Source organism: Tursiops truncatus, chromosome 13, assembly GCF_011762595.2.
Source record: "Tursiops truncatus isolate mTurTru1 chromosome 13, mTurTru1.mat.Y, whole genome shotgun sequence".
In the NCBI taxonomy this organism is placed as follows: domain Eukaryota; kingdom Metazoa; phylum Chordata; class Mammalia; order Artiodactyla; family Delphinidae; genus Tursiops; species Tursiops truncatus.
Window position 1 is genome coordinate 76978582 of NC_047046.1, and position 18250 is coordinate 76996831.

The 18250-nt window shown below is 38.1% G+C and overlaps 1 pseudogene; it reads left to right on the top strand.

Moving 5' to 3' along the window:
* Positions 1–5534: 5534 nt before the first annotated feature.
* The window catches only part of LOC101334140 (tyrosine--tRNA ligase, mitochondrial pseudogene), a 307010-nt pseudogene continuing 294294 nt past the window's right edge, over positions 5535–18250 (top strand).

Sequence of the window (18250 nt, forward strand, 5' to 3'; positions counted from 1 at the left end):
CTTTACCAGGGCAACAAATCCAGGAACTGATCATTGTAGGATTGTTGTTCTAGCTCCAAAGCTCCCTATGCAATCAGCCAAGGATGTCATTAAGGCTACATTATAGCTCTCCTTCTCTTTCCACCCAATAATGTTCCTTTCCTTTCTTTTCCAAAGTTGGAGGATCCTATAAGCACTCCTAATAAACACCCTGCACACTGAACATTCAACACTGTCAGCCATGCCTTTTGAAACAGTCTGTGCCCTTGTCTTTGAAGTCAATACATTCTCCTGATTTCCTTCACAGTCTCATCTTCCTCCACCTAACTCTCAAATGTTGCTCTATATTAGGATTTATCCAAGACCCTCATCTACACATGATCTCCCTAGGCATGAATAAGTGAATCTCATTCATTTTTATGGTTTCAATAACCATGCACGTGCTGCTGCTAAGTCACAAAACTACATCTTCAAGCCAACATTTTCCCTCCCATTATCAATATCCACAGATAGAACTCTCTACTGGCTTTACAACCAGGGATTAGCAAACGTTTCCTGTAAAGGGCCAGATAGCAAATATGTTAGGTTTTGTGAGTCATACAGTCACTGCTGCAACTACTCAAGTCTGCCATGGTAGCATCAAAGCAGCCACAGACAAAAGGAAAATGAATGGTCATAAATGTATCTCAATAAAAAGTTATTTAAAAAAAAACAGGGTGTAGGCTAGATTCTGTTTGCCAATGCCTGAGCTAAATTACTATTGTTCCTATTTAACCACACAGGTATTTAACCACACAGGTTTATGTGAGAATTGGATAAATTAAAGTCTTTTGAAATTTTTCTGGAAAATAACTCAATACAGATTAGCTATGTAAAACAATAATAATGATTATTAATATTAATCACATTAATGGTTATTGAATTATTAATAAACAAACGAGCTATTATTATTTATTATTTATATCCCTCACTAGACTATAGGATCTGTTAGACAAGGGCCATATATGATTTTGCTCAAAACTATATACCTACTGACTGGCCCTTCAGTGACTGTTGAATGAATAAGGCAATCCTAGTAGGTTTCTCTCCCCTGCCTGTGGTGAAAATCCTTGAGCTAGCCAGTGTCCAGGGCTAGACCAGAAAGCAGTGGCCTACAGAGGAATATGTCTTGCTCAGGTCAGCAGGTATGGAGTAGGGAATTGAACTTGAGACATTTATCCTGTCCAGGCCTGCCCTGTGCTAGTTTTTATTTTACCAATTGCCAAATATTTAGGAGGTCTTGGCTGCCACACAAGACTTCCCATTTCTTTCCCATTTTCCATTGGGAAAGCAACTGTGTATGGAAAGTCTTCATTACACAGATTGGTTCCACTCCAAAGTCTGCTCCTATGTCTGGGTTTATAAGTGCAGCTTTCAGGACCTCGCCCTGCCCACCCCTCCACAGATATCAAAATCCTCTGATGTGTAAGTCCCTCAAATAAAATGTATGGATTACAGTCAGCCCTCCATATTCGTGGGTTTCACATCCAGAGATTCAACAAACCATTGATCCACTTGGGTTGATTGTATAAGAGGATGTGGAATCGGCAGATACAGAGGGCCAACTGTACAAAGTGGCTTTGATAACCCACTGCTAGTGGCCTCTATCAGAGGTCGGTTTCCACTAGTTTCTTCTGGTGTGCACATTTGTATATCTATAAAAATTCACAAATAGTACTTAAAAGTGAGGAAGGGGGCTTCCCTGGTGGCGCAGTGGTTGGGGGTCCGCCTGCCGATGAGGGAGACGCGGGTTCATGCCCCGGTCTGGGAGAATCCCTCATGCCGCGGAGCGGCTGGGCCCGTGAGCCATGGCCGCTGGGTCTGCGCGTCCGGAGCCTGTGCTCTGCGGCGGGGGAGGCCACGGCAGTGAGAGGCCCGCGTACCGCAAAAAAAAAAAAAAAAAAAAAAAAAGTGAGGAAGAAAACAGTGATACCCAGTCATGGAAAGTGGGAACTGTGTAGTTCATATAAAACCAATAAAAACATTTCTAGTACTAGAGGATGAATAATCCCAACTACATAGTTTACATTTGAATGATAAATATAAATTTGAAATATTCTACTTATGATAAAATAGGTACTTAATTCCTAAGAAAATTATTTTGAAAATATTACAAAGATACCAGAGGAAAAGCAGCTTATCTGTTTTGGAAAACAAGGCTGTTACATTTACTTTAAAGTATCCTGGTAAACAAACATTCAACCTTACAACTTACAATGTATTTCTACGGTAACAATATTTCCCATTAAGCACAACACAATAAATCTTTTTAAGGCTTTTTTGGATGTATTTACCTCTGAGCTGTATTTAGCCTTGAACAAGGCATGCTGATGAAAAAAAAATTTTTTTTAGAAACGAATGTTGAAAAACAAGAGCTTATGAAACCCCATTTTATCTACAAAGAGACAGCAATGAAAAGCGGAAAAAAAAAAACCTTATTACAACCAATGAAAAACTGTAACTCCTTTGCTACTAAAAATTACTTTTATTGTATTAACACACTGTCAGAACACATAAACCTATTTCATATAGCAATCAATTCTAAAACAATTACAAAGCTTTCAACACAGCTCTGGAAAAGATCTTTGAGTTCTCCTGGATGAAAAATTCTCTGAAAATAACAGAACTATATTTCGAAGGGAGGAACCTAAGAATTGTTTTTCCTATGGAAAATTATTAAAAATAAATATTTGGGGTTTTTAAATAGCAAGGTACAAAACTGATACAGATAAAAATAGAATTCATCTTTAATATTTAATAACCAGAGGTAATTTCTGTGTGCATGTGGGCATATAATTATTTGTCTTTCTTTATGCATATGTGGTTTTTTCCACCCAAAAGGGAATGCTACTAACTCTAATAGGATAATATTTTTAAAAAGTTTGAGAATGTTTTCCTTCCCTGTCTTAGAGCTAGGAGCATATTATCCTCATAGAGAAACTGCTTTGCCAATATCGTGCCTGAAGAGTAGCGTGGCAATAGGGGAAAAACAGGTGAGTAAAACCCCTCATAATTTAGGTATGATTAACATCTAAAATAAAATGATGTTAATTAGAAAAGTGTGGGTGGGCATCATCTAATCAGTTAAGAGCTTTAAGAGCAAAACATGAGATTTCCGGCTTCCCTGGTGGTGCAATGGTTGAGTCTGCCTGCCGATGCAGGGGACATGGGTTCCCACATGCCGCGGAGCGGCTGGGCCCATGAGCCATGGCCGCTGAGCCTGTGCGTCCGGAGCCTGTGCTCCGCAACGGGAGAGGCCACAACAGTGAGAGGCCCGCGCAAAAAACCCCCAAAAAACCTGAGATTTCCTAGAAAAAAAGGAATTTGACCTTAGGGCTGCAGAATCAAATCCTGCCTTCCAACTTGCCCTACAAATTTCAGGTTGCCATTCCCAACAATTACATGAGCCAATTCCTTAAAATAAATCTATCTAACTATCTATTATCTATCTGTCTATCAACCTACCTACCTACTATTGTTACTATTTCTCTGGAGAATCCTGACTGATAAAACTTCTCACTGCATGATACCCGGAGGTACATAATATCAACATGACTTATGACTGGTGATGTTAACCTTGATCACTTGGTTTAGCTGGTGTCTTCCAGGCTCCTCTGGTGTAACGTTTTTATTTTTCTCTCATGACACTCAACATTTTGCAAAGCAGTTGTTAATTCCAGTCCATACCCAAGAAGACCGGAACTAAGTTCTACCTCCTGGAGAGGAACTGTAAACACGTATTGCTTGGAATTCTTCAGAAAGAAGTATTTGTTCCTTCTTCCCATTTATTTATTCAGTTAACCATTTATTTATATCAATATGAATGCATGTATACTTATTTTATATTTGGGGTTGTAATAAGATATTCTCATTTATTTATTGCTCAAATTTTTCCAGCTGTGGCTATTGGGAGTTGTTTTAATTGGTTCCTGTTTCCACCCCTCCCCTCCCCTTCCCTTCCTTTGCAACTTCCTTTCTGGCACTACAAGAGCTCCCTAATCTTCTTGTATTTTTCCAGCCTTAGGCTAGAATCAGTCATTTTCCTAAAGGACCTTGGCTACACATAATGGATAATTGTGTCTGGAAACCAAGAGCTGAGTGCTGGGTGTGCTCATCCCTACTGGGGTGCCATTGTTTGTAGCCTCTCTCAGTGGACAGAACTAAGAAATACATGTGTGTACACAAAGCCATACACATGTACACGTCTAAAGTGTACCCCATGCTAATCCAGCACCACAGGGCTCATTGTAGACCTCCTCTCTCAATTACTTTTAACTTTTTTATCTGACAGTAAGAAACCTGGCTACTATCATCTGTAATCTATTTACTTATTTGGTTTTCCCTAGAATACATGTAAAGTAGTTTCAGAATTGCTAACCCATACTTGTGGGAAATCAATTTAATAATTAATGTACACTGTTTATATATGGCTCCCTTGCCAGTAGCATTACAATATTCATTGAAAACAGTTTCCAAAGTTACTTAGGTTAGTTGCTTTTTTCCCCCTCACCCCCTTCACTGAAGTCATATCATACAGTTGTAATATGTTTATATTTACATGTCACCACCATCTGTATTCCATGCTAGGATCCCTTGACAAATTGGTTGATACTTTAAATTTGCATACAGTAAAATCCACTCTCTATGGGTTTTGACAAATGCATATAGTCATATACCCAGTAATCCAGTTTCATACAGGATGGTTCCATAACCCTAAAAATTCTCCTTTGTAATCAACCTATTATCAACCCATTCTTTCTCCACCAACCCCTCCGATGGTTTAGAAGAAGTTATTAATTTCAGTTTCTTCGATTAAGGGTGAGGACAACATTCTGTAATTCTGACCCTCTTCAAATTGATTCCAGAAGTCTGGCCAGTTGATTGCTGATAAAGGTTTTAAGGCAATTCAATAGGAAATTATATTATTTTCAACAAATTATGCTGGAACAACTGGATATCATATATTCTTTAAAAGTGACCATTATTTCACACCATTCTCAAATGTTAACTCAAAACGGATAATAGATCTAAATGTTTAATGAGAAACTGTAAAATTCTTAGAATAAAATCATTAAAAATTTGATGTAGGCAAAGTTTTCCCAGAACATAAATAATATAAACCATAATATATATCTATGGATCTATATAGATAGAAAATTATACATATCTGTAAATTTGACTTCATGAACATGAGATCCATTGCTTTCTTAAAGACATTACCATGAAAACGAAAAAGCAAGCCAGAGATTAGGAGAAAGTATTTATAAGACACGTATCAGATCAAGAATGTGCATACAGCATATATAAAGATCTCTTATAATTCAATAATAAGACCACAAACCATGGTATTAAACCATTGGCAATACCTCAGATACTTCACAAAATAAGATATGTAATAAACACATGAAAAAATGCACAGTATTATTACTTATGAGACAAATTACGGATTAAAATCTCTATGAGATAGCACCACAAACAGATCAGAGTTGCTAAAATTAATTTTAAAAACTCCTACCATGCTTTTTGTTGTCAAGGATGTGGACTACCTTGAACTCTCATATACCGCTGGTGGAAATATAAGCGGTACAGCCACATTGGAAAATACTTGGTAGCTACTGCACTTATAAAGTTAGACATACACATACTATCACTCTATGGTACTAACCCAAAATAAGTGGAATTTATGTGTACAAAATTACACATAAATAAAGGTGTTAGGAACACCTTTCCTAACACCTTTATTTCCAGTAGTCCAAAACTGGAAACAGGATGTCTATCATCAGATGAATAAATGAACTAACTGTGGTATATTTATACCAAATTAAAAAATGGGTGCCACAAACTATTGACAAATATGCATGCATGTCAAAATTGTTATTCTAATTGAAAGAAGTCAGAAAAAATATATATATATATATGAGTAGAAAGAAGCTTTTGAGGGTGATAGAAATGTTTGCTATCTTGATTGTGGTGATTTTATATAGTATACACATACATACCAACACAACTGTACAATTTTCTATAGTTCTAATATAGTTTATTAAAACTTACCAAGTGGAATGCGGACTGAAGGATGTAGCTGGACCCTCCTCCAAATCCCAGCATTCTCTTCGGGCCTGCACCAAGATGGCGGGGCCTACGTTGCAGTCCTTTATCTCAGGCAGGTAGTTCGGTGCCCCAGGCCCTTCAGGAGTCTTTCCCCTGCGGCTGCGTGAGGCCCACTCTGGTGCTCAGGGGTGGCTGGCGGTGTAGGAGGCTCGGGGTCTGTTTTAGAAGTTCCTCCCCTAGAGGAGGGCAAAGCTAGAGCTCCCTGCGCTCTTCCACCGTGGAAGGCGGGCCACCCAAGCAGCCGGAAGCTAGGCGCGCGCCAGGCGCCGGCTGCCGAGTGCGTGGGAAGCAACGAGCGCCCCGCATCGAAGGCTCCAAGCCCGTCTGCTCCTCACCAGCAGCTCTTCGCTGACGGGCGGACCTGCACCAGCTTCCCAGAGCGGCTCAGCTCAGCCCCGGGGCGGCCCCGAGCAACTGGGTGTGGGGGCGGGGTGCGGAGGCTGACGCTTGCGCAGGAGCGTCCGGGTCCGGATGCGGGGCGAGAACCGCGAGACCAGGAGCTTGGACGAGGTTTTACACCGGGTGCTGTAGGCCTAAGACCTCTGCTGCCTGTTCGAGCCCAGCTGGGTGCATCTGGTCAGCTGGGCAATATCATGTCCTGGTACGACTTCATCAACAAGTTGACTGGAGAAGACGGGTCTGGAATCACTGTTCCCCTAAATACAAGTACACCCGGATCCAAACTGGGAAGTCTGCTGGCAGTGCTCTTTGGCTGAACAGTTAAGACACCTCCTTTTGAATTGTGTCAGTTCTTGGTCAGGAAGCAAGATGATTGCGTAGAAAGGTAAAAGCTCCTCACTTTTTTGCCCCTTGCACAGACTGACCACATAGTGCAGCTTCGGGTCAAAGAGCCAGGAAATTGGCGTCCTCAGAAACGACTTGCTGCGGAAGTAGCAAAGCTTGTTCATGGACAAGAGGGGCTGGGTTCTGCTAAAAAATGTACACAAGCCCTTTGTTATAGTAGCACAAATGCACTGGAGGTCACGTCTGATCAAGAGTTGTTTAAAGAAACTTCATTTTCCGGATTAGTTCTTAACCTTGGGACAAGTGTCCTGGATACATGCTGCAAAGCAAATGCCATTCCAGGTGGTCCCCGAGGGTACTGGATTGCAGAAGGTGGAGTCGGTATTAATCACAGACAAGTAACAAATCCTGAGAGTGTTTTAGTTGTTGGACCACATGTTCTTAAGAATGGGCTTTCATTCTTAATGATGGAAAAGGGATCTTTACACCATAAATGGCTTCAGCTCTGATGAAAAACCCTGTGGTTCAAACAGCCATCATTCATTCTCGAGATGTAAGAAAGAACTTATGCCTCTGCTTATGCAAATCAAGACAACAGAGACTGGAGTATACTCTCGGCTTCACACTGTAAGTAATTTCATTATTTACGTAGGTTGGTTAATAATAAGTTGTTTATGTGATGATGGAGTATTTTATTTCCTGATCTGTAAACATCGACTACCATAGAAAACCATAATTTCCTGGGTTAATCTTTTTTCTTTTAAGTTATACTTCATGAAAATATTAAATGCTGTGTTTCCTCTCCTACCCTTCTTGCTCTATTTTTTGAAGTTGAGGAGAAACAATGAAAAAGAGGTAGTTTAAGGGATTGTGGATACTTTTTATCAGGTTTGTATCTCACTGGTCTTAGGAGTGTTTTATTGTTGTTCTAAAATTAGCAGTGCCTCTAGTGTCCACATTAGGAATGCAAAATCTAGTATTTGGAAACATAAATTTCTGATTTTTTCATTATTTAGGAAGTAAGTATAGTTCTTAAAAAGAAGAAAAGTATCGGATGAAACCATAGTTGTCATTAGAAATTACAGTAGAAATCATTTCTTTTCAGAGAAAAGAACAAAAATCAGTACTTGACTTTTCAGAAGTTTGTAATTCAGTTTTGCAGTCCCTAGCCTGTTTCAGTATAGTTAAATTTATTCATCGCCTTAAAAAATGGAAAGTATCCAGTGGAAATTACTGAACTACAAAATCCATCTGATGAAATTAACAGCAACTTGGACACAAGTTAAAGATTCCAAGAATTTGAAGGCAAATTGATATGTTATTCAAACTGAATAATATAAAGAAAAAAAACAAACAAAAAGACAGTAGTCTCAGTTTCGGGGCAGTATCAAGCTAGTTAATGTATATGTAATTGGAGTTTCAAAAGGAGAGGGAAAAACAAACAATTCAGGGATCAGAGGAAAACAAACAAAATTTACTTGTTTCAGTTGTTAAGTATTACAAAGAGAGAACTTTAGTATCAAAGTTAGTAAGTCTAAGTAGTAAGTGTAATACGTATTAGAACTAATGTATTGCCTGCCTAGAGTGCTTTACCACCGCACCTAATTCATCTTCATATGCATCTCCAGTGTAACAACCCCCAATGGTTTTCTGACCTGCACTCCTCTCATAGACATTAATGCCTAGTCATTCCTTTGCAATGCTTAATTTTACAGTATTATACTTGTATCATTGCACACTTAACAATTTAGTGAAAGTTTTATTTACATTTTGTCTCTGCCACTATAAAACTAACTGGGACAATGTCTTATTTAAGTTTATTTATCTAGTATCTAGTACTATGAGCACATGGTCACTCTTCAGTGATTATTCATCAAGTAAAAGAAAGAATATAAGAAGATTCAAAATGGTAAAACACAAAGAAGGAAAATACCTAGAACTTATTACTATAAACCCTAAATGGATATGAGAAATTACTCTGTAAAGGAAAAACAGGGCAAATTATTATGTACATTTTATAAATTTTTCCTGTGTTCCCTTAAAATTGATTTAGGGTATCATGGAAAACAGTCCACATCTTGAGCTGGTAGAGAGCATGGCTTGAGAATCAGAACAAATGAGTTGCTTAGTGTTTGTGTCTAAACACGTCTTTCATTGCAGTTTATCTTCCTTTTCTTGTCTGTTAAGAAGTTAAATTGGTTAGCATTGGTCTTTCATCTGTTCTAGTAACTTTAATCTATTTTGGGGTTAAACTGTTTTGTCTTCTTATTTTAAAATAATTTAAAAGCAATTGTCTCTAGCATGCAATGGGAGAGCTGCCTCACACGGGTGTCTGGCTGACCTGCGGAGGATGTAGTAGGTCTCCTCAGAGGCGTCTCCATCTAGGACAGGGACGTCTCATGAATGTGAAGTGATCTTCTGAGAGTTTCATTTTGAGGGAGAGGGACATGGTTTAAATGCCCTTTTTTGTTTTTTAGGGAATTTCCATATCACGTGCTTATAAAAGTTTCATTACAAAATGTGAGACTGGGATTTTTTGGGTAGCATCCTGTCTCTTGCTTCCTGTTTTAGGTAAATCACTACCTCATACTTGGACCATAGATGAGTATCATGCATGACCCATACAGTTAAAAAAAGAGGGGGCATAAAATGGCCTGTTGGTAGGGATGCTAAGTATCAGGTGGAGTGGACTACATGTCGTTTAATGTTCTTCCATTTCTAGGACTGTATGATGCTTAGGAATCAGGAATCTCAATGAAACAATGGACAATGCCATTAAATAATAATGCTGATGCAACGATAATTTTTAGAGAGTACTACTATCTAACACGTAGTGGCTAGAATTTTTAAAATTCTTTTAAATTCTAGCAAAATGTATGCTTATAACACATTTTTTTTTTCCCTCAGCATGATGCTTGTGGCATATATGTTTACTCTCCAGAGTTTCTGTGGAGACTTGGCACTATGGTTTATTTTTGCTTTGTCTCTGTATTTATGTTTTCTCTGTTAGAAATTTTAGTTCTCCCAGAGAAAAAATTTATTCATGTTCTTCAAAAGTATAATCCTTGGACTTGGAGCAGTTGTCTCCTTTCTTGCCGTTATCTATCTGTCTAAGGACACTAAATACATGTCACCTTTCTTATTACGTGGACATTGCACGGGAGGATATAATTTTTTAAATATTAAAGATCTTCAGGTATTTCTTCACGTTGTATTGCTTAGAATCGTAAAATCTAAAAGCTGGAATGATTTATCTAATGGTCTCATTTTATGTATTAGGGAACTGAGAGGGAGAGAATTGAAATAACTCACGCTAGATCTTAACGCCAGTTTGCAGCAGCCCCAGGAGTAGCTCATTCCCTCTTCACGTCTCTTTTGCCATCTCAGATAAGTTTGGTTTTTCCTCGTAGCCTTTTGGATCAGAGAAGACACTGTCTCTGTTCCCCCATTCACAGAATTGTTTGGATGAATAGGAAACTTTCTTGGCCATGGGTGAACTCAGGCTTCTCTCTTTGTCGCTGAGAAATCTGCCTTTGCAAACTGTGAATCACTGTGCAGCAGCTGCTTCCACAAAGAACACCTGGCTGGGATGTCTGTGCTTTGGTACCTTCTCCCCTCCTCCTACAGTTGTAGTTAAAGTAACAGGTTTTGACTTTTAAAGGTCACCCGTGGTTCTATACAGTAGCATCTTCCTCTTGGAGAGAAGTCCCTTTTTGGATTGCCTGTGTTTTAACAACATGTAAACACCTATTTTTATGCTCTCTTTTGTCAAGTTGTGGCTAGAATTTAAAACATTACTTACTCTTTCCTATAGTAAGCCCATCACTGTGGGGAAGACGTACACAATTCCCTTTTATCTCCCATTGGAGGTATACACACTAGCCAACCGGCAACTGTTACAATCTCACAACTGTGAGTTTCCAAACAACCTTACTCTGACATATGTTGTTTTGCTGTTGGACACTGTGCATTATCATCATCATAATTCTTGTGAAAGAAAAATGCATTAAGTGTAATACGGCCCAAATAGAATACAAAGTTTCTGCCTCCTGGGAACTTGTGTTTTAATGAATGCTGTTGTTTAACAAAACCTATTATGCCACAAGGTGTTCCAACTTTGCTGTGAAATAGGTTGATGAAAATGTTTTTTTTATAATAAATTGAGGAAAATAGAACAAGCAGAGGGACTGAGCAAGTTTCATTGAAAAGTAGAGTGTGTCTCAGTCAGAGTTTAGTGTATGGGTTCCTTTCATGTTTCCTTAAGGCAGAGATTAATAAAATGTTATAATTTCTCTAAATGATATTGACAAATATAACAATTTCTTTTTTTTTATCATTTATTGCTCTGAATCTGTCCATACTCATCATTACTTTTACTAGCACAATGGTGGATACTCAGTAAAGCAATTCATATGTACATTTAGAGGTTTTTGAAGCAAGGTTGGGGTTTGAATATGTTATTATATGCTTAAAGATATTGCTTAAAGATTGAATGGGTTCTCAAGTCCTGTCCTGCCAATTGGCCTCTCTTCCCATGAAATCGTCAAGGGAACTTTATAAAAGGAGCAAGAGGGAGTGAGAATCAACATGTATTTTATTGTCAACTAGGTAGGTACCAAATTCTAGTGAGCAGCTTGAGGCACATGCTTTTAGGTTGGAGGCCTGCATGGGCCACTATTTCCCTTAAGGTTTAAATCTCAGTTTTGAAAAAGTACAGTCCTCTGGTTGCCTGCACCCTCTTGGAACCTGAAGGAATTGCCAGTATACTTAAATGTTCAAATGGAGAAAAACATAGCCAAAAATATCTTCCTTAGCTTGGTAGACTTGGGTCAGCTTATTTCTCCATTTTCTTCGGGAGCGGAGAGGGAAGAGAACACGGTTTCTGTAGTAAAGCCTTCTTGGGCCTTCTCATCACATAAAGGTAGACAGTACGTAGGTCATGTCTTTGTAGGAGGCCAGTAAATTCAGATGGTTTCTACACTTGGGTATATATGCCCTCATAATATTCCACATTCTGAAAAATGAGCTTAATGTTTTCTCCATTTTAAGAAAATACAGGAAAGGAATGTCAAGTGGCAGAAACTGACGGAGAGATATTTTTCTAGAGTAGAGAGCCTCCCCTTTCCTCCTTCAGAACCAGACTCTACTGTATTAGACTGATGTTCAAAGAAATACTTTGTTATTACTTCCTTAGAATCATGGTGGTATAGTCAAGTCTTAAATTTTGTGTAGTGTACTTTCCTCATTAATGGGAGGTAGCTTCTGGGGATTTCTAAAATTGCATAAATACTTGAATGTTTCCAACAGTTTCTTTCCACATCTTTCCTTTGCGATTTACTTTCATTTCTTTCAATTCTCCATAACTTCTCTACATCACTAACAAATATCTGGAAGAAGTCAAAATAGAAGTCTTCAAGTCAATACTGCTAACTCTCATGAAAAATACAACTCTCTTCCATTTTACTAATAGAAGAGCCTCTCAGATCTTTACACATATATTGTTTTATCTCAGTTTATACACAAGTCTAACCGTCAAGATTATACAAGATCTCAGACTGTAGGCAATTAGGAGGAGCAAAGAAGAGGGGGAGACATACAGGATACTCACTGAGAATAGCAATGAATAGCTTACTAGCCAGAAGATAACCCTATGAAAAGCATATATAGGTACCCTAGAAATCATGGGGTTCAAGTCAGCTCCTATAGGAGTAAACCAACCTGAGGAGCAGTTGACTCCAGATTATCAGAGAGTTTGATACGCTCAATATTGTCTTCAAAAAAATCTGTAAAATATGAAATACAAATAAGTAATTATTTAATTTTACCTCTGTCTTAGAAATCACCTGAATGTAGAACCATATACCAATATTAAAAATAAAAATTATTAGTATATTGCAACAAGTGTTTATTTCATGATACAAGGTTTAGTTATTTGTAACAAGTATGACTAACTCTTTATTCATCATCCTAGGTATATGAGAAATTGTGTATGAGAATAGAAAAAGGGGCTTCAGAAGAATAATAATGAAAATAGGGGCCTAAAGTCTAACAAGCCTGTGTTCAAATCCTGGCTTTGTTACTAAACTCTCATGCATTTCAGTTGCTTTACCTAATATCATCTTTGCAGGCATTTAATGCTTATTCCCATCATTTAGAGTTACTTTGATCATTAAGTGATAATTACTAGAGGCTATTTGGGCTGCCCACTGAGTAATCTAGAGTAGGGGGATAATGGATAATGGATATAGCTTTTTCAGTTTATCTCTAACTCAGTAATACAGGCCTTCAGAAGTAAGCACTTAGAGCCAGTCTCCTAAAAATAAACTTACTTATTAGAGTGGTGTGAATAAATGTGGGACATTGAGAAACTAACTGTTCTTCCTCTAGTGCCCTCTACTTTTGAACCTATAGCAGGCAGCATAATCTCATGGTACTGGCACTGTCCACGATAGAGGTGGCTGAGGATAGGTGCAAACTGGGTGATTTCTCTTTGATAAGTGGCTTGAAAAATGCTTATTTCCCAAATTCAGTCACTTATCTCAGGAAAGAGTCAGGATGCACCACAAGCCATCATCCAAGCAGACAGTATGTGCACCAGGGCAGTCCCACATCATGACTAAGATCCAGTTCTCTTAGCTCTTTTCCACTAAGTGTGTAGGCTATACTTCGAAACAAACCACGGTTGTTCCATCACAAATGATGTCTCTGAGGAAGTGTCATTGAAAACCAAAGCATTTTCTCCATTCAGCTGCTTTACTTTGCTTAATGCAACAATATTAGAAACACCAGGAATTAAAACATTACTGCTATTAGTTGATTTTTAACAGTGCAAGGTTGTCAGTGTTCATTTCGTCTGTTTGTTTTTGTAACTCAGAGTTCTTGCCTTCTATAAACACTTTGTACTTGTTCTTGCTTTTTTTCATATATGTTAAAGTGTTAAAATAACGGATACTTTTCCAAATTTGCCAAAGTTCAGTTACAAATATTAGATCATTTCTGTTTGACTATTAATTAATACTGTCCTGGTTTCTTGCTGCATCCTCAAGATGGGCTACAGAATTTATTGTGAGTACAATTGGACCCATTACATAATTTTGCTTTTTGTCTTAAAGGCCCAGTTTTAAAAATAGAATCAGAGAATTTCAGTCCCATATTAATGTATTGTTTTAAATCCTGGATGTGTTTACAGAATAGTTAACACTCACAAATAACTGTGTCAATAACTTTTGGTCAAACACTGCTGTCAAAGTGACAGTTTTTCATTTGCAAAGTTAAGATGTCCCATTCTTAAACAAACACCTTTATCTCAATACTGGGACAATGAGAACTGATAAATTCAATCATGCAGTATCCTGGTTGCTGAATATCAAAGTCAAAAAGCTAATTAAGTCATCTGAGGACACGTGTGTGAAAGCAAGGGGAAAACAGTCTCTAGGATAAGCACATAGCAAATTGCAGAAAACTTCCAGCTTCAGAGAAGTGCCAACATGCGCATTAAGATAAGTGCTGGGGCTTCCCTGGTGGCGCAGTGGTTGAGAGTCCGCCTGCCGATGCAGGGGACACGGGTTCGTGCCCCGGTCCGGGAAGATCCCACATGCTGCGGAGCGGCTGGGCCCGTGAGCCATGGCCGCTGAGCCTGTGCGTCTGGAGCCTGTGCTCCGCAACGGGAGAGGCCACAACAGTGAGAGGCCTGCGTACCACAAAAAAAAAAAAAAAAAGATAAGTGCTGTTAAAATATTAAGCATCAATTTGTACCAGCCTTGCGTTTCTTAAATCTATAGGGACACCACAGTGAAGGAAGGACATGTATGGACCTCAGGAACAAGAGATTCTCAGTATTACTCTTTTCACTGTCAATTTTGATAATGCATATCATTGTAGAAAAGTCAGAATTAAAAAAAGAAAAAAGAAAGAAAAGACTATCTCTATACTTCTACAATCCAGAGATAGATATCCTTTGTTAACATTTTGGCAAACAGTGCTACTTAAGTGCTTATTTTTCATATATCCATTTATATTTTAAAATTTGACATCTTTAGGAATATTTAAATACATCATAATCTTTTACTTTATATTACTCTGTCTTTGCAAACATCATTAAATCTTTTTTTTAATTTCTTGAAAACTGTAATTTTACTATATTTGGGTATTTAATTTGGTCCACTGGTTTGCTATTACAAACTTGAGAATCCCTGTGCACACATTTATACACATAGTATTTCTAGAATTAGAATTAATGGGTCAAAGAATATTTCAGGTTTTTAGCACATATTGACTTTTTCTCTTGATAGCTTGTGTGCATTTATGTTTCTGCTGGACAGAAATGCTTTACCACTTATTTACCTTCACTGGGTCTTATTAACATTTCTCTCAGACTTTTTTTTAAATCTTAGAGTTGCATTTTATGATTCTTATTTTTTTAAAACTTGTTAAGATGTGGTTTTGGCCCAGTATGTGGTCTATCTTAGCGAATGTTCCAAAATACGAATACCGGTCGCACTCCCATCAGCATTGTACAAGAGTGTTGTTTCATATCCTCACCAACTGTAGGTTTTAGTTTAACTTGTTCTGGTGTATGTGTAAAGGAATATTACTGTCGTCTTAATTTGTATGCCTGCCTTAGGTTGAGTTTCTTTTTGAAAGCAGAACCTAAAAAAATAACTTATGTGCAGGATGCAATTCAAGTAAGAAAGAATGAAGGATCTTTGGGAGTGATTGAAAAATGAAAACCCGGTGTAAGTGTGTGTTACAAAATCACCTTTGTGGGAAGCTAGGGCTTGTCCAGGACCTTCTGAAGAGTGTACAGAATACCACTCAGTATTGTCTGCTCAAGGATCAACTAGGAGGACAATTATTTATTGACTGTAGTCCTCCTTTGGTAGAGGGTTACCCCAGCCTCTTTGTACTTCTGTACTTGCTCAGCAGGCTTTTATTAGCATTCTTGAAATTGGAGAAGCCCTGGAGCAGATAGAAATACATGACACACTCTTAAGGCAAGATGCTGTCTGAGCAAGGCTGAAAGATATGGATGAAATTAGTGTTAAATTAGAAGAGATATAGGCAGGAGCACAATGGCCTCTATTGCAATTTCAGTGATAACTAATGGAGTAAAGCAAGTGTTGTGTTTATTGACCATTTGGACTTGCCTTCTAAAAAATGATACATGAAGCTTCTTGCATGTTGTTTTATGATATTTCTGTGTAGTTTACTTTTAATTTGTAGAAATATTTTATAAATTGCAGTTATAAGTGCTTTATCACTTACATGTATTGCAAATATTTCACCTTGCCTTTCTACTTTCTTAACATGAGTTTTCTGAACAGAAGATCCTGTTTTAATGTAGTCCAATCTATCAAGCTTTGTATTTGTAGTTAGTTATTTTCATGTCCCACTTAAGGAATCTTTTCCTGTCAAAAATTTATGGAAATATATTATTAATAGAAGGCTTTTTCTTGTCTTTCATGATTAGCTCTACAATCCTCCTGTATTGATTTTTGTGTATGATATATTACATCATAGATTAATACATATATTACATATATTATACATATATATATATATATTCTGCTCAAACTCCTCTTTTCTCCTTCTACAGGGATCTCTTCTCTATCCCTATCCCCATATAAGTGGAAACCTTGAAATTAGTAACTTTCTTACAAGACCCAGATTTCCTTGCCACAATTGTTTGGATCAGTTACAGAGGCTTTTTCTAAATTATCGATTGTTTTTCTGGTAGTGGATGCTGTAAAATGAAAAGATTGGGTTCTACCAGTGGCTGTGTTTTCCTTTGTGTTTAAGAGGTAATGAGTAGACGGGCTTCCCTGGTGGTGCAGATGGTTAAGAATCTACCTGCCAAGGCAGGGTACCTGGGTTCAAGCACTGGTCTGGGAAGATCCCACATGCCGCGGAGCAACTAAGCCTGTGTGCCACAACTACTGAGCCTGCGCCCTAGAGCCCATGAGACACAACTACTGAGCCCGCGTGCTGCTGCCACTGAAGCCCACGTGCCTAGAGCCTGTGCTCTGCAGCAAGAGAAGCCACCGCATTGAGAAGCCCACGCACCACAATGAAGGGTAGCCCCCGCTGGGCGCAACTAGAGAAAGCCCACGTGCAGCAATGAAGACCCAATGCGACCAAAAATAAATAAATAAATATTTAAAAAATCTATCCTTAAAAAAAAAAAGAGAGATAATGAGGAGAGAATTGAGGGGGTGGTGGAAGAAGGGAGAGAAAGAGAGAACTGAAAATCTTCTAGTCCTTAGTTTCTCATACTTCCAAGGCAACCATCCTGCCTTTCTTCACATTTCATTTCTCAGTTTGGTTAATCAGGGAATCCCCCTTTGCACCTAAGCTGCAGTTAGATTTCTGTCACTTAGAAGACCAAAATTTCTGTGTTTATTTTTTACAGACTAGATTACTAGAAGTACTAGAAGTAAACACACTGCTCATAGCACATTCACATTTAAACTTTATAAGCCAATGTCCTTCCAGAGTGGCTTTCATAATCTGATTTCAATCGTGTTGAGTAAACTTTTTCCCTCATACTACTTACTTTTTTTTTTGAATTTTAGAATTGTATTTATTTTTTATACAGCAGGTTCTAATTAGTTATCCATTTTATACATATTAATGTATACATGTCAATCCCAATTTCCCAATTCATCACACCACCACCACCCCCGCTGCCACTTGACCCCCTTGGTGTCCGTACATTTGTTCTCTACAGCTGTATCTCTATTTCTGCCCTGCAAATCAGTTCATCTGTACCATTTTTCTAGGTTTCACATATATGTGTTAATATACGATATTAGTTTTTCTCTTTCTGACTTACTTGGCTCTGTATGACAGTCTCTAGATCCATCCATGTCTCTACAAATGACCCAATTTCGTTCCTTTTTATGACTGAGTAATATTCCATTGTATATATATGTACCACATCTTCTTTATCCATTCATCTGTCGATGGGCATTTAGGTTGCTTCCATGACCTGGCTATTGTAAATAGTGCTACAATGAACATTGGGGTGCATGTGTCTTTTTGAATTATGGTTTTCTCTGGGTACATGCCCAATAGTGGGATTGCTGGGTCATATGGTAATTCTATTTTTAGTTTTTTAAGGAATCTCCATACTGTTCTCCATGGTAGCTGTATCAATTTACATTCCCACCAACAGTGCAAGAGGGTTCCCTTTTCTCCACACCCTCTCCAGCATTTTGTTGTTTCTAGATTTTCTGATGATGCCCATTATAACTGGTGTGAGGTGATACCTCACTGTGGTTTTGATTTGTATTTCTCTAATAATTAGTGATGTTGAGCAGCTTTTCATGTGTTTCTTGGCCATCTGTAAGTCTTCCTTGGAGAAATGTCTATTTAGGTCTTC